Source organism: Oncorhynchus keta, chromosome 28 (genome assembly GCF_023373465.1).
Source record: "Oncorhynchus keta strain PuntledgeMale-10-30-2019 chromosome 28, Oket_V2, whole genome shotgun sequence".
In the NCBI taxonomy this organism is placed as follows: domain Eukaryota; kingdom Metazoa; phylum Chordata; class Actinopteri; order Salmoniformes; family Salmonidae; genus Oncorhynchus; species Oncorhynchus keta.
The window spans coordinates 60,514,306-60,536,887 of NC_068448.1; the positions used below are offsets into that span (position 1 = coordinate 60,514,306).

Genomic DNA, 22,582 nt, shown 5'->3' on the forward strand with positions numbered 1-22,582 from the left:
GCACAATAGGCCTGTCAAAAATCATAATCTGTGAATCCACCATTGGCTCACTGACAAAGATAATCAATATTGATTTCTTGTCTGTTCACTCCATGTACTGTATAGATAGTAATATATAATATATGATATATGCCATTTAGCAGACGCTTTTATCCAAAGCGACTTACAGTCATGTGTGCATACATTCTACATATGGGTGGTCCTGGGAAATGAACCTACTACCCTGGTGTTACAAGCGCCATGCTCTACCAACTGAGCTACAGAAGGATAGGCTAGATACCAGACCGATTAACTGTTTGTGTTTAAAAATATATATATCTACAGGTCACTGGCCCTAGTCTATTTTATTGTGTACACATTTCCATAGGCTTGAACCCATTGAACTGAATCTGATGTCATATTTTACCTGATTGTTATTGAAATGGTTGTCCATAACTAGTTTAATAGATTCACCCTCTCATTCACTGAAGGCTACTTTGAAAAACTCTCTAGGCCTCCCTGATGTATATTACCATAACAAGACTGCTATGCAGCTCAGGTGAGGACAAATGTCTAGCATTCTCTGGCATTTACGTTTTCATTCCAGTCGGACTGGAGGTGATCATGTCTGATAGAATAATGTACATGTTAAAAGTATGGCAAACCTGCTTTTCTCTTTATGATACTATGTGGTGTGAGACAGGAGGTGCATGGAACGGGTAACATTTTATTAAGAAAAATAGGATATACAGGTGGCTGTTATTTGGTAGTCTTTATTGACTCTCATAGTTAAATGTGACTTCACAGCAACATTTTTTCTCAAATTCACTTAGTTGCCACATGTGTCTTCTAACCTGCCAGTGCCTAGTAGACAGACTAAAGGCAGGAACACAGATATTGGAAATGTTAAGTGCATTATTAGCTTCCAGGTGCTCCTGAACTCCGTATCAAACTGCAGCATGCACAGTCACTCTTCTCTGCTCATCGCTCTACTCATTCTAACCCATCCTGGCCTTGAATCATTTGAAAACAAATAGAAAGGGCGTAGAAACATTAAATTGGTTTATTTGTCTTGTAAGGAGGATCAATAGAAAATGTGCTTAATCTAACTCATGGTTGGAGTCATTGTTATAGTGGGGATGTGTGAGAGGAGAATCCACTATGTTAGAGCTGGTGGGTATGCAACAACTAGTCTTTCCAAAGGTCCTTGGTCCTCTGTTTCTGTTACTATGTCTTCTGCAGTCTGAGAAACACAAAGGCTCGTCTGACAGCAGCTGATGAGGATAACCACTGTTATGAGAGAACAATGTGAGTCAGTAGAAGTACCATGAAATGAACATTTGACATTATGTTACATTCCCCATTATAACTCCACAGACTGAGGAGGAAGGAGGGTGCTATGAAAGTGTGAAACAGCTGAGAAAGAGAGATAGATTAAGATTGAAAAAGCCTCTCCATGGACCGAGGTATGTGTTATTAAAAAGCTAAATGCATTATATATGTGAGAAGATGATCTATATTGTATGCATTGTTTTAGAGTTAATGAATTTCATCATAGGCCTATGTGTCTATGAGGGATCTTTTAAGCCCGATACAACATCCCTGACTGGATTCACATTAGAACGAACTGGTCTGCGTCCAAAGTGGTTAGAGCGTTGGGCCAGTAAGGTTGCTGGATCAAATCCCCGAGCTAACAAGGTACAAATCTGTCGTTCTGCCTTGCCCCGGAGCAAGGCAGTTAACCCACTGTTCCCCGGGTGCCGAAGTCGTGGATGTCGATTAAGGCAGACCCCCACACCTCTCTGATTCAGAGGGGTTGGGTGAAATGCTGAAGACACATTTCAGTTGAATACATTGCTGGACAACTGACTAGGTACCCCCCTTTCCAAAATGGCTCCCTATACAATGGGCCCTGGCCAAAAGTAGGGCACTATATAGGGAACAGGGTGCCATTTGGAATGGACTCCTGATCACCATCTCCTATTTGTGCCTGGTATGATAATGGCCTACAATATATAAACCAATAGGAATAATTTTCCACCAGCCAGTTATCGTAACCAATATTTTGACAAATTGGAAACATGTTATTTACAAAAACGTCATTTAGAAGAGCAATTCCCTGAGCTGTGCGTTAGTCTCCCTACAGCCCTGGAGAAATCATCTGTCATCATTATCATTAGCAGCCCTGGATGTAAGCCTTTTTATAGACAGGGATATTACAAACTACCTTGTACCACTAATCTCTATCATGCATTTAGCCTACACCTTTATTCTCTCACACCGACACTACTGCCCTTCTTTTATTGTCTATTCTTTTAAATAGTGTAATAAGGCTAGGTTTCAATCACTCCATCACTCTTCCTTTTTCTACAGGATTATCTCTATTATACAGTTACTGAACACCTTTTTCTACAGGATTATCTCTATTATACAGTTACTGAACACCTTTTTCTACAGGATTATCTCTATTATACAGTTACTGAACACCTTTTTCTACAGGATTATCTCTATTATACAGTTACTGAACACCTTTTTCTACAGGATTATCTCTATTATACAGTTACTGAACACCTTTTTCTACTGGATTATCTCTATTATACAGTTACTGAACACCGTTTTCTACAGGATTATCTCTATTATACAGTTACTGAACACCTTTTTCTACAGGATTATCTCTATTATACAGTTACTGAACACCTTTTTCTACAGGATTATCTCTATTATACAGTTACTGAACACCTTTTTCTACAGGATTATCTCTATTATACAGTTACTGAACACCTTTTTCTACTGGATTATCTCTATTATACAGTTACTGAACACCTTTTTCTACAGGATTATCTCTATTATACAGTTACTGAACACCTTTTTCTACAGGATTATCTCTATTATACAGTTACTGAACACCTTTTTCTACAGGATTATCTCTATTATACAGTTACTGAACACCTTTTTCTACTGGATTATCTCTATTATACAGTTACTGAACACCTTTTTCTACAGGATTATCTCTATTATACAGTTACTGAACACCTTTTTCTACAGGATTATCTCTATTATACAGTTACTGAACACCTTTTTCTACAGGATTATCTCTATTATACAGTTACTGAACACCTTTTTCTACTGGATTATCTATATTATACAGTTACTGAACACCTTTTTTCTACAGGATTATCTCTATTATACAGTTACTGACACCTTTTTCTACTGAATTATCTCTGTTATACAGTTACTGAACACCTTTTTCTGCAGGATTATCTCTATTATACAGTTACTGAACACCTTTTTCTACTGGATTATCTCTATTATACAGTTACTGAACACCTTTCTCTCACACCTATACTGTTCCATTGTATTATTTCTGCTTTACGATAAGGCTACGTTTCAATAATTATTTTGTACACAAACATTGATGCACACAGTAAAGCTGTTCAAATACTATGGTGTGTTCCCATTTATCTGTTTATCCCCAGCCCATGAATGTGACTGACTTCACATTCAAATCCTCAGCTGGAATTATGTGTGTGTGTGTGTGTGTGTGTGTGTGTGTGTGTGTGTGTGTGTGTGTGTGTGTGTGTGTGTGTGTGTGTGTGTGTGTGTGTGTGTGTGTGTGTGTGTGTGTGTGTGTGTGTGTCAGAAATGCATCCAACTGAATGCAGTGAGGCATGACTGCATGAACGGACACAACACATCACAACAGGGACAGAGTTGTTTGGTGCTGTTAAGTAAATCCTGAACAGGATGGCCAAATCACAATCAGCCTACGGCAGGAGGCGAGGCAGACGGGTTTCGCCTGTGTGTGAAGTACAAATCCACCAAACTGTGTGGTGCCTGTGTGGTTCTAATCCCTTTTCAATCATGAACTTTATGGATTACGCTCCTATGTAATTCTTCTCAGGTATAGTTTTTCTTTTTTTCTTATTTTTGACTTATTATGATATTTCAATTTGGGGAGTTAAGTTGTGGGCTTAAAGCACCATGCAGGATAAGTAGAGGACTGTAGAACACAGATTGATGAAAGGTCTTTAGCCAGGTCATGGGCGTAATGTTATCTTATAAGAATACATATAATAAGTAATAATAGAACTATTGCTGGGCTTACAGTTAACATATTATGGTATCCTGACCATCCCACTGCTGACACCTATGTAGCAAATCCAGGGTTTTTGTTTGACTGGGACTCAAACCGAGGCCTATTTTGTTCCAGTGGTTGTAACACTTCCTGATGGTCAGTCTTTTTTGTTTTGTTTTTCAAGAAAAACGTGTGTTGTGAAATCTGTTGTGAATGTATTGTAATGTTTTGAAAATGGTATAACTGCCTTAATTTTGCTGGACCCCAGGAAGAGTAGCTGCTGCCTTAGCAGCAGTTAATGGGGGTTCATAATTCATACAAATACACACACTGCCTTCCACTTGCTTGCCGACCAGATGAAGGCAACAGTACACTCCATTGAACCAAGGTAAAATCCAATACAGTGATGGGCAGAAATGTCTGTAGACATCCATTTTCTAATCATCATCCAATATATGACAGCACAGCATCCACAGAAAGGCACACATACACACACACTGACAGAGGTGGATGACAAATAATGGAGCGTGAGGCACGTGATTGCCGGTCTGTGTCAATTGCAGTGCCAACTATCGAACCTCGACATAGATTTTAAAACACTGTGCTGAATGGGGGGAGGGTGGGGGGTGGGGGGCCGGGGGATAGTAAACATAGATGGTGCAGAAGCTTTTCAATCAAAGAAGGAAAGGGGCCAGTGGATCACAATTTGTTTTTACAATCCATCCGACCACAATACATTTGATGTCTAGTTCACGTACCATTTTTAGCCCTCTGTCAGTGAGATGATTTACAGGTAATTGTTTAATAGCTGTTAGATATTACAACCTGTGTAGAAGGAGAGGTTATTGTAAGACCACAAGTCCTCTGACCAAGGAAGAATATAACTAAAGTAAGGGCCTTAAATGCTTCCTGTTCAGGTCACCTAGTTAGTGTATACTGACCCTGAGGCATTTTTTTAAATAGACTAACATTTGTCTTTCTTCTCTTCTTCAGAGTTGTGGTGATGCAGTGAGAACAATTGTACTTTTTGAAAGTTATTCAGTCTACAACATCTCTATTTTTATCCATTCTGTCCTCGGTGTAGCTAAGTGGACACACAAACTAGGCATTACAGGAAAAGAGAGTTGCATGAAATGGGCTGTTTTATTCCAATGCTGGTTATTGTGTGATTTGTGATGGTATGTTCGTGTCAGATGAGTTGCCCTTGGGCAAGTCCCGTGAGGATCTGTCCACGTGCTGAAAGGTATATTAAGATTCAAAATACCTCTCCATGCATCGAGGTGTGAGTTATTAAAAAGCTAAATGCATTCTATTTGTGAGAAGATGATCCCTATAGTATTCAACTGTGCTTTGTCACGTAAGGACCTGTCCACCACCTTAAATGAGCGGTGCTGCCCAGTTAACGTGTGACGAGCTGTCCAGCTCCAGAAAAAAGCAGTGCTGCCCAGTTAACACGCGAGGAGCTGTCTATGGTGCTGAAGTCAGTGCCCAGTTGACGCAACTACATAGCTATATACTTTCTCTGATCTTTTTCTTTTGAAGTGCACGTGTAATGTATTTTGAGCAGAGTAAATTACACTAACACAATTTGATAATAATTGTTCTCCATGTTAGGATTGGGATGATGCTTAATTTAAATACATTTTATGTTATGTCAAAGCAAAAATAGCCCATGTGATTGGCTGGCTTCCATCTTTGTTTGCTAAAAAGGACAGACCCTCAGATGCAATGTTGTTATACTTTCCACAACGTCATGTGATTGTCACGTGTTAGACATTTTCTACTATCAATCTGTTTTCTGTAGCCTTATCTTTTCACTTGAAATGATTTACTAAACTTAGTTGTGACATTGCATGACTTATTATATGACTATTAAAGGCAAACTAAAATATACCAATAACAAATGATTTTATATCAATTAAACACGATGTTTCCACTACTGAAAGATGTTTGGAATGCGTGTGTCTCGGTAGACAAGATCATTTACTACATGTCAGTATGCTGCAGCACTACTCGTGAATGTCGGTATTATAACCGCTCATTCTACAAGTCTAATGAAAGACGCGCTCAATAGTCATAGCCACTGTATTTTTGTCATCAACAACTTTTCAGACAAGGATCAAGTAGAATTTAAAGTACTATTTCCCTTGACCCCTGTGTGACGTTGCATGTGTTTGCCTTGTTGTTCCACTAACTGAAGTGCCATTGTCACTGAAGTGACATCCGTGCCTCTGCTCACCCCATTCCGGTGAAGCCACGGAGAGAACTAGTCGTTTCACAGCAAGTCTCTGCTCTCCGCGTGAACGACGATGACCAGGTTTAAAAAAAGAAATATATCGCAGTGTTACATGATCTTCGCTATTCTTCGCAAGGATACGAAATGAGCCTTTGAGAGAAAAGGTAAGGTCTACTTGTTTGGGTTTCTGCATGTTGGAGGGATGGGCACAAACTTGTTGATGGTCGCGGCTATATGAGACGCCTTATGATTTGATAGAGTGGTTTCTGACAGCTGACAGGAAAAGTGTATAACTATGATGAAAATAGAGCACAGTCGATTCATTAAATAATGCTTTAAAATAAATATCTAAGTACAGTCGGTATAGTTGTATGCATTTGTAATCTTCTTAATTGTTGTCCTAGACCTTTGATTTATTTGTGCGTTTGCTGCGTGGTGTAAAGCTTGCCAAGGTGTTGTGGCAGACTTGCTGTTCGGGAATATCTGTGTGATAATTGAGGCCATATGCCTCACTATAGGGCTCACTATCTAACAGAGGTTTGATAGGTGTACGTATTGCACTGCTCATAGAGCGAGCTGTGTGTGGGGAGCTGATTTCGACATATAGGATTATTCCATCACCTCATAAATTGTACAATGCTGATAATAAAGCTACTGATTCATTTCAACATATCGACACCAACAGGGGTGCAGCGAGACACTGTAAGGGAAAAATTACTTTTAATTCTAATTTTCAATTTTAAATCATAACAAAAGCATTAGGTTATTAAGATCTGGCCCCGTGCTACTTCTTTTCAACTTTCAGCACCGATTTTAATTGCAAAGTTTGACATTTTCAATATAAATATTTGAGTAAATAAGGGAGTTTATTGTCCAGCACAATAATTGCAAAACTAGGCCTATTGACATTCTACAGAAATCTCAAGTCACAGGCCACAGGTCAGCATCTGTCCCCCAAGGATGTTTTTTCAAACTTGTGAATCATACAGGCCTAACAGACTATTTGTACTCCTACATGATACCTCAACCATAGGGACTGGTCTCCTTTGCTACTCAATGGAGAAGAATTGAAATAGATTTGTATTCCAAACCGGTCCTAGACGTCAAAACAGGAGTAGCAGGGTCATTGATATAATTTCAGTGCTTTCTCTTTCTCTCTCCATCTCTGGTCTTGATTGTTTCTTTCTGTCCTCCGGATCATCGCCACCGCTGGAGGATTTACTGTCAGAATGGATCGAATTTTAATATAATATGGGCCCTCCCCAAGGCTAATATCCTGACGGTGTGAGAGATTGCTGCGGACTCAATCCCCTGTAGAAATCACTTGTTTCGACTCTTGCCAGTGTCCGGTAAATTGCAGTGAAAATGCAGCTAACAGATGGAGTCTTACACAAGGTGTAATGACGTTGCTAAACTTCCAGCAACTCACACTGACTCATCAAGGTTTTTGGTGGGTGGCCGTGGTATGTGTGTGCTGTAATTTGAGCACGTCATGTATGGGGTGGAGTGCATGCTTTGCGCATCATCCCATGCCTATATTTGACAGACCTCTATACTCATATTTTCAAACCGCTCATTAATTTAACCCGGGACAGATTTGGGGACTCAGGAGCCCCATACTTAGGCATGGAAAGCCTAAATGTTTGATTTTCATTTCCATATGTGTGCCTCTCCAAGTCAATTACCAACACCATTACTACGTTTCGTCCAGTGCGCATATTCTGTGCGCAATCTGACAAAACTCTAGCCTATGTTTACATAGCATTGAAACAGTTAGTCTATATCATTGAACTAAACCACCAAAACAACTACATTTAAAATAGTTTAATGACTGGGGTTATTAAAATTATTTGCTACCTTTAGGACCCTGCGGAACACATGTAGGCATATTGGTAGAGGTACGGGATGCAATCACTACTTTAGCTCGCATTTGGAAGAGATTGCTTATCTCTCATATCTCTCTCTCTGCTCCGTCCGTTAGAGTGGGAAACCACTGTTCTCAGTGATCTGTCATTTGTCCTCTAAGTTTAGATACATCCGCCCCATTGAGTCTCAGACTGGTCCTGAAAGAGGACTGCGCTGGGGGGGAAATATTGTGGCTGAGTGAGCGGTTTAATCTAACGGACTCTCTAAGTGCGCTATCTCTTACCCGCCATCTCCACTGAGCAGTTTCCTGCCTAGCAGTGCAGTGTAGGGGAATGCGCGAGGGATGCGTGACGCCGGAACAGTGGAGGATATTCTCGGCAGCGCTGCTAATTGCTGTGATTCATGTTCCCTTTGAGTGCCTGTAACGAGTAGGCTATAGCGAGAGATTAAGAGAGAGAGAGATAAATGTATATCCGCTCACAGGAGTCAAATGTCTTGGCTGTGGATCTAAGAAATGATACAGATTAAACGGACATTTTACAAAAGACAAAGGAGCCTTTGCGTTTCAAAGTTTTTTCATAGTGTTATTTTTATTTGTCTGATGCGGAAACTGTTCCATTGCTTCCAACAATGCAATAATGGAATTGCACGTGGCAGAATGATGACCAGCGGCGCGCGGGACATAGGCTGCTGTCAAAATACTCACCTATTTGTGTTATTGTGCTGCTCTAAGAGCTCCAGACAGTGATCAGTCATTTGTTTTAAAGTGGGAGAAAATCTCCTCTGATCCCGTCTCTTCACTAAAGAGATGTTGCACTTGCACAGCGATTCCAGAAAGATTGACGTGCGCGCGGGGGGACCATTCAATCGCTGCCTCCACTCCAGACTCAGCTTGTTTTAACTCCTGGGTCATCAACTTTTAGCATCCCGTTTCTACCGGACTCATCACATTAAGATTTACACGCGCATCTTAAAGGGGTTCCTGTGGTCAGTGCTGAACTTGTTGAACGCTGGACTGTGCACGGTGAATTGAGGCAAACCTACAAATGTAAGTACGCATAGGCTATTATTGAACTAAGTCTATTTTGTAGGCATGTTGTACAATTAAAGTAACTCGTTTAATTGTGGCCACCTTCGTTAAAACATTGTATGCTGTATGAAGGTAGTCTTAATAGCTGACTCATCTTTCAATACTTCCTGAATTGTAGCCTAACTTTAGTTGGAAACCCACCTATAGTAGGCTCTTATCGAAGTGTTAATTATGTCATATCTTTGAATATTTGGTTTAATTTGCCATAATGCAGTCTGAATGAAGTTGAACGCGTCCATGCTCATTACTCATTTAATACCTAAAATAATGTAATGAAAACATGAATGACTTGACTCCGGTGCCCTTTTGGCAAAGCTAAGCCTTCTTGTGATTTGTGTAAGCGCCCCCTTGTGGAATTTATCAATTCCGTATTAGTATTACCAGTCAATATTATGAAATGCCACTAAAAAGATACGGTCTATTCTGTATTTTTTGAGGGGTTGTTTTAAAGGAAATATACTTCAAGTTATGCCCTGTTCAGCCCTGTCCTATCAATACACCTGCTGAAGCCCCAAGTTTTTTAGTAGGCTAAAGAATGTGAGGGTACCAAAATAGAAGTGTTTTTTTTTATACACGACAATCTATCCTGCATCCTTTTGAAAGGCTTGGTAGTTTCTTATATTCAGGGTAGTCTATTGATAAGCCTAACGATATGTTTGAGTAGTTGTTTTATTCAGAGCAGCTTTCTGTCCGTGCATCACCCGTGCATTTCGAATACAGGCTTATCCTCTGCATATTACTTGACTTTGATTAGATTTGGTAAATAATAATGATCAGTAAGAAGCTGCAGACTGAGAGCCAGTATAATGTATTTTATACAGTTGGGTTTGGTTAACATTATCACATATCGTATATATTATGGCATACTATTGAAATACATTATGGTGCTATACAGTATTTATATTTCTAATACAGGGCCTACTAACTTATTTTTTACATTTGAGTTTGTTTGTAATAATAATAATATTATTGTCAAACCATTCATGTTTGCCAATTTAATTTCACAGAATTTTTAAAAACAAGTGCGGTAATGTCCGCACATGGACCTGTAAGGGTTAATATTAGATATGATACTAAATGATATTCTGTTCCCATAAATTCTGATGTTGATCAAATTTGGAAAGAAGAGTAATAGTCATTATAATGATTTCCAGTCCATCCATGTTGACATGTTGCCAATAGTAAAACTTGCACTTGCTACGATATTTACCTTATAATTTAGACATGACTACTTTATTTTATACATTGCCTTCAAAGGAGCTTAGATTTTGATAAAGCTCAATGTAACAGTATCAGCTGCTATACATGTTCATTACTATTAATGCACATGTTCTCTATTTCCAGTGGGTTACCTTGCTGGGCTTATTCTAAGGGCTAGAGGTGGACATGTAGAGTAGCCATGCAGGCATGCCACTGTGAAAGCTGAATAATATGGTAGCAGCCTTTTAGGAAAAGTGTTTTTAATAATGCATTAGGTGTTCCTATGTCGCAATGAAGTGTGTGCTTGGTGGCGAAGGGAGGCATAGGAGATTGTGAGAGGGCGAGAGACAGGGAGAGAGAGGGTGGAGGAGTGGTAGTGGTGGTGGCTGGCGTATACTTTCTCCCTGCTGTCTAGTTTGCTACAGTACACTTCTGTATGTGGCACAGGAGTAACAGATGCCCCGAGCTCCACACACTCGACTCCATGCAGACAGCATCGTAAGAGTCACCCTGTCAAAAGTGCCCCTCTCTCACACACAAGATGCATGTGGCAGGGAGTAAGAGTGAGAGAGGAAGGAGAGTGTGAAAGCGGTGAGAGTAAGAGAGCGTAAGAGCGTGGGGGTAAGAGAAAAGGAGAGAGAGACCATGTGAGATGCAGCTGTGGGGGCAAGTCAAGCACGTCTTGGCAGCAGCGCTGAGGGAGTTTCTTGCCTTCAGAGGCCCGGGACCTGTCTGGCTCCAACAATCAGATTGTATTAGAGGGGGAAGGGAGGGCTGCCATGTTCCACTGCTGTTCTGCTCAAAACCTTCGCTTTGATTTCTCGATGCTCCCCTCCCCAACAGAAAGAAAGCCATGCTGTTTCACCGAAACAGTTGTTATAGCTTCATTCATTAGCTAGGATACACCACACCATGATTGAAAAAAGATCAAAGACCTGTATGCAAATTTTAGCCAGTGACACGTTGAAGACAGAGGAGAGGGGAGGCCATTGTGGGGATCGGCTGGTGCTGTGGTGATGGTATGCCACAGAGATGTGTGTTGGGCTCATCAAACATTCTGGAACATTGAACGCTTGGTTGTCATGTTGGTAGGGGCATGCTCCGGTTGTCTGCCACATGTTTATTTATGAGGACTGTCATATTGGCAGGTTGTTAACGAGGAAGATTAGGGATTCTGGGAAAGGAAGGCAGGCCCAGGAATCTGAGGAGAGTGAAGAGCCCTCCATGCATGGCACAAGTCTCCATGTGATGCTGGCCCAGCTCTCTCTCTCTCTCTCTCTCTCTCTCTCTCTCTCTCTCTCTCTCTCTCTCTCTCTCTCTCTCTCTCTCTCTCTCTCTCTCTCTCTCTCTCTCTCTTTCTCTCTCTCTATGTCTCCATCTGTCTTTTTCTCTCCTGTCTATCCTACACAAGCTAGGCACATCACTGGCTTTGTTTAGCAAGAGATGGAGACAGAGAGACGTGGAAAATATGAGAGGGCACAGGGAACAGGTATAAAGAGACCAGATGAAAAGAAGAAGAGCAGGATTGTTGGGAGGCAGTGAGGTAGGAGGGAGCTGAAGAGGTTGGGTATTCATACACATGAGTCAGTTAGAAGCTACTCCAGTAGTTGTAACCACTGCCAGGCCAAGCATGCATGTATTTCCCCACCGACTTTTAAACACTCAGCCATGCTTGAGTGGCCCCAGGGACGAAATGGAAGCGGACATAAGGGAGGGAGGGGGGTTCACAGCTTCAGAGAGAGAAAAAGAGAGAAGGGAAAGAGTTGGCGAGAGAGCTCTCCGCGAGGTCATATGGATCCTGTAAAACATTTATGGGTTTAAATATAAAATCAACCTCAGCATTGCCTCATTGGTAGGATCCTATGCCCCAAAAATACACTCCGTTCTATGTATGCCTTATGAGCCAGTGAGCCGGGAGCCCAGTGTACTGTACACCAAGGATGCCTTAGAACAGGAAAGACTGAAAATACTCACTTACTGAACCGCAGAATAGCCTTCATAGGACTCCATTCCATGTCAGATAGTAACCAATTTATTTTACACTTTTGTTTGTGTATATAGCTTCATTTTTAATACATTTTCAATTAACCGATTCAAGTTTTCATAACAATCGGTAATCGGAATTGTTGGACGCCGATTATGGCCGATTACATTGCATTCCACGAGGAAACTGCATGGTAGGCTGACCATCTGTTGCGCGAATGTAGCAAGGAGCCAAGGTAAGTTGCTAGCTAGCATTAAACTTATCTTATAAAAAACAATCAATCTTCACATAATCACTAGTTAACTACACATAGTTGATGATATTACTAGGTTAACTGGCTTGTCCTGCGTTGCATATAATCAATCCGGTGCCTGTTGATTTATCATCGAATCACAGCCTACTTCGCCAAACGGGGGATGATTTAACAAAAGCGCATTCGCGAAAAAAGCACTATCGTTGCATGAATGTACCTAACCATGAACATCAATGCCTTTCTTAAAATCAATAGAAGTATATATTTTTAACCCTGCATATTTAGTTAAAAGAAATTCATGTTTGCAGGCAATATTAACTTGGGAAATTGTGTCACTTATCTTGCGTTCATTGCATGCAGAGTCAGGGTATATGCAACAGTTTGGGCCGCCTGGCTCGTTGCGAACTAATTTGACAGAATTGTACATAATTATGACATAACATTGAAGGTTGTGCAATGTAACAGCAATATATTATATTATATTATTATTTAGACTTAGGGTTGCCATCCGTTAGATAAAATACGGAACGGTTCCATATTTCTCTGAAAGAATAAACGTTTTGTCTTTGAAATTCTAGTTTCCGGATTTGACCATATTAATGACCAAAGGCTCGTATTTTTTTGATTATTATTTTACAATTAAGTCTATGATTTGATATTTGATAGAGCAGTCTGACTGAGCGGTGGTAGGCAGCAGCAGGCTCATAAGCATTCATTCAAACTTTACTGCATTTGCCAGCAGCTCTTAGCAAAGCTTGATTCACAGCGCTGTTTATGACTTCAAGCCCATCAACTCCTGAGATTAGGCTGGCAATACTAAAGTGCCTATAAGAACATCCAATAGTCAAAGGTATATGAAATACAAATGGTATAGAGAGAAATAGTTGACGTGTCATAATTCCTATAATATCTACAACCTAAAACTTCTTAACTGGGAATATTGAAGAACTGGGAATATTGAACCACCAGCTTTTATATGTTCTGAGCAAGGAACTTAAACGTTAGCTTTTTTACATGGCACATATTGCACTTTTACTTTATTCTCCAACACTGTGTTTTTGCATTATTTAAACCAAATGAAACCATGTTTCATTATTTATTTGAGACTAAATAGATTTGATTTATATATTATATTAAGTTAAAATATGTGTTCATTGTTCATTCAGTATTGATGTAATTGTCATTATTACATATATATATATATATATATATATATATATATATATATATATATATATACATAAATAATCGACCGACTAATCGGTATCTGTTTTTTTTGGTCCTCCAATAATCGGTATCGGTATCGGCGTTGAAAAATAATAATCGGTCGACCTCTAATTGACAACATGTTCACTCTTTGAAAGCCTTTATCAACATAGTATTATTTAGCAACATATATTAAACTTAATCTCTCACATCCTCTAAAACGCCTTTATTTCTGCAGTGTCCCACCTTATTCTTGATGGATGGGGGGAGGAAGCAGGCGACCTGCCCCAAATAGCCCAGGTCTCACTTAAAATGCATAGCACACCCCTCTTCCCTGCTCTGCTCTCCTCTGCCAGTGACACTGGATTCAAAGTGGGTAATAATGAGAGGAAGGACCAGTGTCTGAATTGTAGAGGGTGATAATGACCTGGCTGTTGTGATCTTTTATGTGCTCCCCTTATCTATTATCTATCCTGGGTATATCTGTCCCTGCTCCCTTATCTCTTATCTAACCTGGGTATCTCTGTCTCCACTCCCTTATCTATTATCTAGTCTGGGTATCTCTGTCCCTGCTCCCTTATGTATTATCTAGCCTGGGTATCTCTGTCCCTGCTCCCTTATCTATTATATAGCCTGGGTAACTCAGTCCCTGCTCCCTTATGTATTATCTAGCCTGGGTATCTCTGTCCCTGCTCCCTTATCTATTATATAGCCTGGGTAACTCAGTCCCTGCTCCCTTATCTATTATCTAGCCTGGGTATCCCTGTCCCTGCTCCCTTATCTATTATCTAGCCTGGGTATCTCTGTCCCTGCTCCCTTATCTCTTATCAAACCTGGGTATCTCTGTCTCCACTCCCCTTATCTAACCTGGGTATAACCGTCCCCACTCCTCTTCTCTATCCTGGGTATCTCTGTCTCCACTCCTCTTATCTAACCTGGGTATCTCTGTCTCCACTCCTCTTATCTAACCTGGGTATCTCTGTCTCCACTCCTCTTATCTAACCTGGGTATCTCTGTCTCCACTCCTCTTCTCTAACCTGGGTATCTCTGTCTCCACTCCTCTTATCTAACCTGGGTATCTCTGTCTCCACTCCTCTTATCTAACCTGGGTATCTCTGTCCCCACTCATATCTCTGTCTCCACTCCTCTTATCTAGCCTGGGTATCTGTCTGTCTCCTGTCTCCCTCTTATCTAACCTGGGTATCTCTGTCCCCACTCCTCTTATCTAACCTGGGTTTCTCTGTCTCCACTCCTCTTATCTAACTGGGTATCTCTCCACTCCTCTTATATAACCTGGGTATCTCTGTCCCCACTCCTCTTATCTAACCTGGGTATCTCTGTCTCCACTCCTCTTATCTAACCTGGGTATCTCTGTCCCCACTCCTCATATCTCTGTCTCATATCTAACCTGGGTATCTCTGTCCCCACTCCTCTTATCTAACCTGGGTATCTCTGTCTCCACTCCTCATATCTCTGTCTCCACTCCTCTTATCTAACCTGGGTATCTCTGTCTCCACTCCTCTTATCTAACCTGGGTATCTTTGTCTCTCCTCTTATCTGACCGGGGTATCTCTGTCTCCACTCCTCTTATCTAGCCTGGGTATCTCTGTCTCCACTCCTCTTATCTAACCTGGGTATCTCTGTCTCCACTCCTCTTATCTATCCTGGGTATACTACTCATCTCTGTCTCCACTCCTCTTATCTAACCTGGGTATCTCTGTCCCCATCTAACCTGGGTATCTTTGTCTCCACTCCCCTTATCTAACCTGGGTATAACTGTCCCCACTCCTCTTATCTAACCTGTGTATCTCTGTCCCCACTTCCCTTATCTAACCTGGGAATCTCTGTCTACACTCCTCTTATCTAACCTGGGTATAACTGTCCCCACTCCTCTTATCTAACCTGGGTATCTCTGTCCCCACTCCCCTTATCTAACCTGGGTATCTCTGTCTCCACTCCTCTTATCTAACCTGGGTATCTCTGTCCCCACTCCCCTTATCTAACCTGGGAATCTCTGTCTACACTCCTCTTATCTAACCTGGGTATAACTGTCCCCACTCCTCTTATCTAACCTGGGTATCTCTGTCCCCACTCCCCTTATCTAACCTGGGTATCTCTGTCTCCACTCCTCTTATCTAGCCTGGGTATAACTCTGTCTATCCTGGGTATCTCTGTCCCCACTCTTATCTAACCTGGGTATCTCTGTCTCCACTCCTCTTATCTATTCTGGGTATCTCTGTCTCCACTCCTCATATCTCTGTCTCCACTCCTCTTATCTAACCTGGGTATCCTGTCTCCATCCTCATATCTCTGTCTCCAATCCTCTTATCTAACCTGGGTATCTTTTTCTGTCCTCTGTCTCCACTCCTCTTATCTAACCTGGGTGTCTCTGTCCCCACTCCCTCATATCTCTGTCTCCATCTATCTAACCTGGGTATCTCTGTCTCCACTCCTCATATCTCTGTCTCCACTCCTCTTATCTAACCTGGGTTTCTCTGTCCCCACTCCTCTTATCTAACCTGGGCATCTCTGTCTCCACTCCCCTTATCTAACCTGGGTATCTCTGTCTCCACTCCCCTTATCTAACCTGGGTATCTCTGTCTCCACTCCCCTTATCTAACCTGGGTATCTCTGTCTGCACTCTCCTTATCTAACCTGGGTATAATCTGTCCCCACTCCCCTTATCTAACCTGGGTATCTCTGTCTCCACTCCCCTTATCTAACCTGGGTATCTCTGTCTCCACTCCCCTTATCTAACCTGGGTATAACTGTCCCCACTCCTCTTATCTAACCTGGGTATAACTGTCTCCACTCCCCTTATCTAACCTGGGTATAACTGTCCCCACTCCTCTTATCTAACCTGGGTGTAACCGTCCCCACTCCCCTTATCTAACCTGGGTATCTCTGTCTCCACTCCTCATATCTAACCTGGGTATCTCTGTCCCCACTCCTCTTTTCTAACCTGGGTATCTCTGTCTCCACTCCTCATATCTCTGTCTCCACTCCTCTTATCTAACCTGGGTATAACTGTCCCCACTCCCCTTATCTAACCTGGGTATCTCTGTCTCCACTCCTCATATCTCTGTCTCCACTCCCCTTATCTAACCTGGGTATCTCTGTCTCCACTCCCCTTATCTAACCTGGGTATCTCTGTCTCCACTCCCCTTATCTAACCTGGGTATCTCTGTCTCCACTCCCCTTATCTAACCTGGGTATAACTGTCCCCACTCCTCTTCTCTATCCTGGGTATCTCTGTCTCCACTCCTCTTATCTAACCTGGGTATCTCTGTCTCCACTCCTCTTATCTAACCTGGGTATCTCTGTCTCCACTCCTCTTATCTAGCCTGGGTATCTCTGTCTCCACTCCTCTTATCTAGCCTGGGTATCTCTGTCTCCACTCCTCATATCTCTGTCTCCACTCCTCTTATCTAACCTGGGTATCTCTGTCTCCACTCCTCTTATCTAACCTGGGTATCTCTGTCTCCACTCCCCTTATCTAACCTGGGTATAACTGTCCCCACTCCTCTTATCTAACCTGGGTATCTCTGTCTCCACTCCCCTTATCTAACCTGGGTATCTCTGTCTCCACTCCCCTTATCTAACCTGGGTATCTCTGTCTCCACTCCCCTTATCTAACCTGGGTATCTCTGTCCCCACTCCTCTTATCTAACCTGGGTATCTCTGTCTCCATAATCTCTGTCTCCACTCCTCTTATCTAACCTGGGTATCTCTGTCCCCACTCCTCTTATCTAACCTGGGTATCTCTGTCTCCACTCCTCTTATCTAACCTGGGTATCTCTGTCTCCACTCCTCTTATCTAGCCTGGGTATCTGTCTCCACTCCTCTTATCTAACCTGGGTATCTCTGTCTCCACTCCTCTTATCTAGCCTGGGTATCTCTGTCTCCACTCCTCATATCTCTGTCTCCACTCCTCTTATCTAACCTGGGTATCTCTGTCCCCACTCCTCTTATCTAACCTGGGTATCTCTGTCTCCACTCCTCTTATCTAACCTGGGTATCTCTGTCCCCACTCCTCTTATCTAACCTGGGTATCTCTGTCTCCACTCCTCTTATCTCTGTCTCCACTCCTCTTATCTAACCTGGGTATCTCTGTCTCCACTCCTCATATCTCTGTCTCCATCTAACCTGGGTATCTCTGTCTCCACTCCCTTATCTAACCTGGGTATCTCTGTCTCCACTCCCTTATCTAACCTGGGTATAACTGTCCCCACTCCTCTTATCTAACCTGGGTATCTCTGTCTCCACTCCCCTTATCTAACCTGGGTATAACTGTCCCCACTCCTCTTATCTAACCTGGGCATCTCTGTCTCCACTCCCCTTATCTAACCTGGGTATCTCTGTCTCCACTCCCCTTATCTAACCTGGGTATCTCTGTCTCCACTCCCCTTATCTAACCTGGGTATAACTGTCCCCACTCCTCTTATCTAACCTGGGTATCTCTGTCTCCACTCCCCTTATCTAACCTGGGTATCTCTGTCTCCACTCTGTCTCCACTCCTCTTATCTAACCTGGGTATAACTCTGTCCCCACTCCTCTTATCTAACCTGGGTATCTCTTTCTCCACTCCCCTTATCTAACCTGGGTCATAACTGTCTCCACTCCTCTTATCTAACCTGGGTGTCATCTCTGTCTCCACTCCTCTTATCTATCCTGGGTATCTCTGTCTCCACTCCTCATATCTCTGTCTCCACTCCCTTATCTAACCTGGGTATCTCTGTCTCCACTCCTCTTATCTAACCTGGGTATAACTGTCTCCACTCCTCTTATCTAACCTGGGTATCTCTTTCTCCACTCCTCATATCTAACCTGGGTATCTCTGTCTCCACTCCTCTTATCTAACCTGGGTATAACTCTGTCTCCACTCCTCTTATCTAACCTGGGTATCTCTGTCCCCACTCCACTTGTCCCTCCTCTTATCTAACCTGGGTATAACTGTCCCCACTCCTCTTATCTAACCTGGGTTTCTCTGTCTCCACTCCTCATATCTCTGTCTCCACTTATCTAACCTGGGTATCTCTGTCCCCACTCCTCTTATCTAACCTGGGTATCTCTGTCTCCACTCCCCTTATCTAACCTGGGTATCTCTGTCTCCACTCCCCTTATCTAACCTGGGTATCTCTGTCTCCACTCCCCTTATCTAACCTGGGTATCTCTGTCTCCACTCTCCTTATTTAACCTGGGTATAACTGTCCCCACTAATCTTATCTAACCTGGGTTTCTCTGTCCCCACTCCTCTTATCTAACCTGGGCATCTCTGTCTCCACTCCCCTTATCTAACCTGGGTATCTCTGTCTCCACTCTCCTTATCTAACCTGGGTATCTCTGTCCCCACTCCCCTTATCTAACCTGGGTATAACTGTCCCCACTCCTCTTATCTAACCAGGGTATAACTGTCTCCACTCCCCTTATCTAACCTGGGTATAACTGTCCCCACTCCTCTTATCTAACCTGGGTATCTCTGTCCCCACTCCCCTTATCTAACCTGGGTATCTCTGTCTCCACTCCTCTTATCTAACCTGGGTATAACTGTCCCCACTCCTCTTATCTAACCTGGGTATCTCTGTCCCCACTCCCCTTATCTAACCTGGGTATCACTGTCTCCACTCCTCTTATCTAACCTGGGTATAACCGTCCCCACTCCTCTTATCTATCCTGGGTATCTCTGTCCCCACTCCTCTTTTCTAACCTGGGTATCTCTGTCTCCACTCCCCTTATCTAACCTGGGTATCTCTGTCTCCACTCCTCATATCTCTGTCTCCACTCCTCTTATCTAACCTGGGTATCTCTGTCTCCACTCCTCATATCTCTGTCTCCACTCCTCTTATCTAACCTGGGTTTCTCTGTCCCCACTCCTCTTATCTAACCTGGGCATCTCTGTCTCCACTCCCCTTATCTAACCTGGGTATCTCTGTCTCCACTCCCCTTATCTAACCTGGGTATCTCTGTCTCCACTCTCCTTATCTAACCTGGGTATAATTGTCCCCACTCCCCTTATCTAACCTGGGTATAACTGTCCCCACTCCTCTTATCTAACCAGGGTATAACTGTCTCCACTCCCCTTATCTAACCTGGGTATAACTGTCCCCACTCCTCTTATCTAACCTGGGTATCTCTGTCCCCACTCCCCTTATCTAACCTGGGTATCTCTGTCTCCACTCCTCTTATCTAACCTGGGTATAACTGTCCCCACTCCTCTTATCTAACCTGGGTATCTCTGTCTCCACTCCCCTTTTCTATCCTGGGTATAACTGTCCCCACTCCTCTGATCTAACCAGGGTATAACTGTCTCCACTCCCCTTATCTAACCTGGGTATAACTGTCCCCACTCCTCTTATCTAACCTGGGTATCTCTGTCCCCACTCCCCTTATCTAACCTGGGTATCTCTGTCTCCACTCCTCTTACCTAACCTGGGTATAACTGTCCCCACTCCTCTTATCTAACCTGGGTATCTCTGTCCCCACTCCCCTTATCTAACCTGGGTATCTCTGTCTCCACTCCTCTTATCTAACCTGGGTATAACTGTCCCCACTCCTCTTATCTAACCTGGGTATCTCTGTCCCCACTCCCCTTATCTAACCTGGGTATCTCTGTCTCCACTCCCCTTATCTAACCTGGGTATAATTGTCCCCACTCCCCTTATCTAACCTGGGTATAACTGTCCCCACTCCTCTTATCTAACCAGGGTATAACTGTCTCCACTCCCCTTATCTAACCTGGGTATAACTGTCCCCACTCCTCTTATCTAACCTGGGTATCTCTGTCCCCACTCCCCTTATCTAACCTGGGTATCTCTGTGTCCACTCCTCTTATCTAACCTGGGTCTGTCCACTCCTCTTATCTAACCAGGGTATAACTGTCTCCACTCCCCTTATCTAACCTGGGTATAACTGTCCCCACTCCTCTTATCTAACCTGGGTATCTCTGTCCCCACTCCCCTTATCTAACCTGGGTATCTCTGTCTCCACTCCTCTTATCTAACCTGGGTATAACTCTGTCCCCACTCCTCTTATCTATCCTGGGTATCTCTGTCCCCACTCCTCTTTTCTAACCTGGGTATCTCTGTCTCCACTCCTCTTATCTAACCTGGGTATCTCTGTCTCCACTCCTCATATCTCTGTCTCCATCTATCTAACTGGGTATCTCTGTCTCCACTCCTCATATCTCTGTCTCCACTCCTCTTATCTAACCTGGGTTTCTCTGTCCCCACTCCTCTTATCTAACCTGGGTATCTCTGTCTCCACTCCTCTTATCTAACCTGGGTATCTCTGTCTCCACTCCTCTTATCTAACCTGGGTATCTCTGTCTCCACTCCTCTTATCTAACCTGGGTATCTTGTCCCCACTCCTCTTATCTAACCTGGGTATAACTGTCCCCACTCCTCTTATCTAGCCTGGGTATAACTGTCTCCACTCCCCTCTAACCTGTCTGTCCCCACTCCTCTTATCTAACCTCTCTGTCTCCACTCCTCTTATCTAACCTGGGTATCTCTGTCTCCACTCCTCTTATCTAACCTGGGTATAACTGTCCCCACTCCTCTTATCTAACCTGGGTATCTCTGTCTCCACTCCCCTTTTCTATCCTGGGTATAACTGTCCCCACTCCTCTGATCTAACCAGGGTATAACTGTCTCCACTCCCCTTATCTAACCTGGGTATAACTGTCCCCACTCCTCTTATCTAACCTGGGTATCTCTGTCCCCACTCCCCTTATCTAACCTGGGTATAACTGTCCCCACTCCTCTTATCTAACCTGGGTATCTCTGTCCCCACTCCCCTTATCTAACCTGGGTATCTCTGTCTCCACTCCTCTTATCTAACCTGGGTATAACTGTCCCCACTCCTCTTATCTAACCTGGGTATAACTGTCCCCACTCCTCTTATCTAACCTGGGTATCTCTGTCCCCACTCCCCTTATCTAACCTGGGTATCTCTGTCTCCACTCCCCTTATCTAACCTGGGTATAACCGTCCCCACTCCTCTTATCTATCCTGGGTATCTCTGTCCCCACTCCGCTCCTGGGTATCTTGTCTCCACTCTATCTACCTGGGTATCTCTGTCTCCACTCCTCATATCTCTGTCTCCACTCCTCTTATCTAACCTGGGTATCTGTCTCCATAACTGTCTCCACTCCTCTTATCTAACCTGGGTATCTCTGTCTCCACTCCTCTTATCTAACCTGGGTATCTCTGTCTCCACTCCTCTTATATAGCCTGGGTATCTCTGTCTCCACTCCTCATATCTAACCTGGGTATCTCTGTCTCCACTCCTCTTATCTAACCTGGGTATCTCTGTCCCCACTCCTCCCTCTGTATCCACTCCTATCTAACCTGGGTATCTCTGTCTCCACTCCTCTTATCTAACCTGGGTATAACTGTCCCCACTCCTCATATCTCTGTCTCCACTCCCTTATCTAACCTGGGTATCTCTGTCCCCACTCCTCTTATCTAACCTGGGTATCTCTGTCCCCACTCCTCTTATCTCCTGTCTCCACTCCTCATATCTCTGGGTATCTGTCTCCACTCCCTTATCTAGCCTGGGTATCTCTGTCTCCACTCCCCTTATCTAACCTGGGTATCTCTGTCTCCACTCTCCTTATCTAACCTGGGTATAACTGTCCCCACTCCTCTTATCTAACCTGGGTATCTCTGTCCCCACTCCCCTTATCTAACCTG

The 22,582-nt window shown here is 43.1% G+C and overlaps 1 protein-coding gene across 8 annotated transcripts in view; it reads left to right on the plus strand.

Moving 5' to 3' along the window:
* Positions 1 to 6,307: 6,307 nt before the first annotated feature.
* Positions 6,308 to 22,582, plus strand: part of LOC118377445 (netrin-G1-like) — a 241,735-nt gene continuing 225,460 nt past the window's right edge. For 7 of the 8 annotated variants that reach the window (XM_052483372.1, XM_052483367.1, XM_052483369.1 and 4 more), the window contains exon 1: positions 8,238 to 9,204. The gene's annotated coding sequence lies outside the window, so the exon portion shown is untranslated. Of the gene's footprint in view, positions 6,455 to 8,237; positions 9,205 to 22,582 lie in introns of those variants that run through there. The other variant, XM_052483368.1, reaches the window with a different exon arrangement.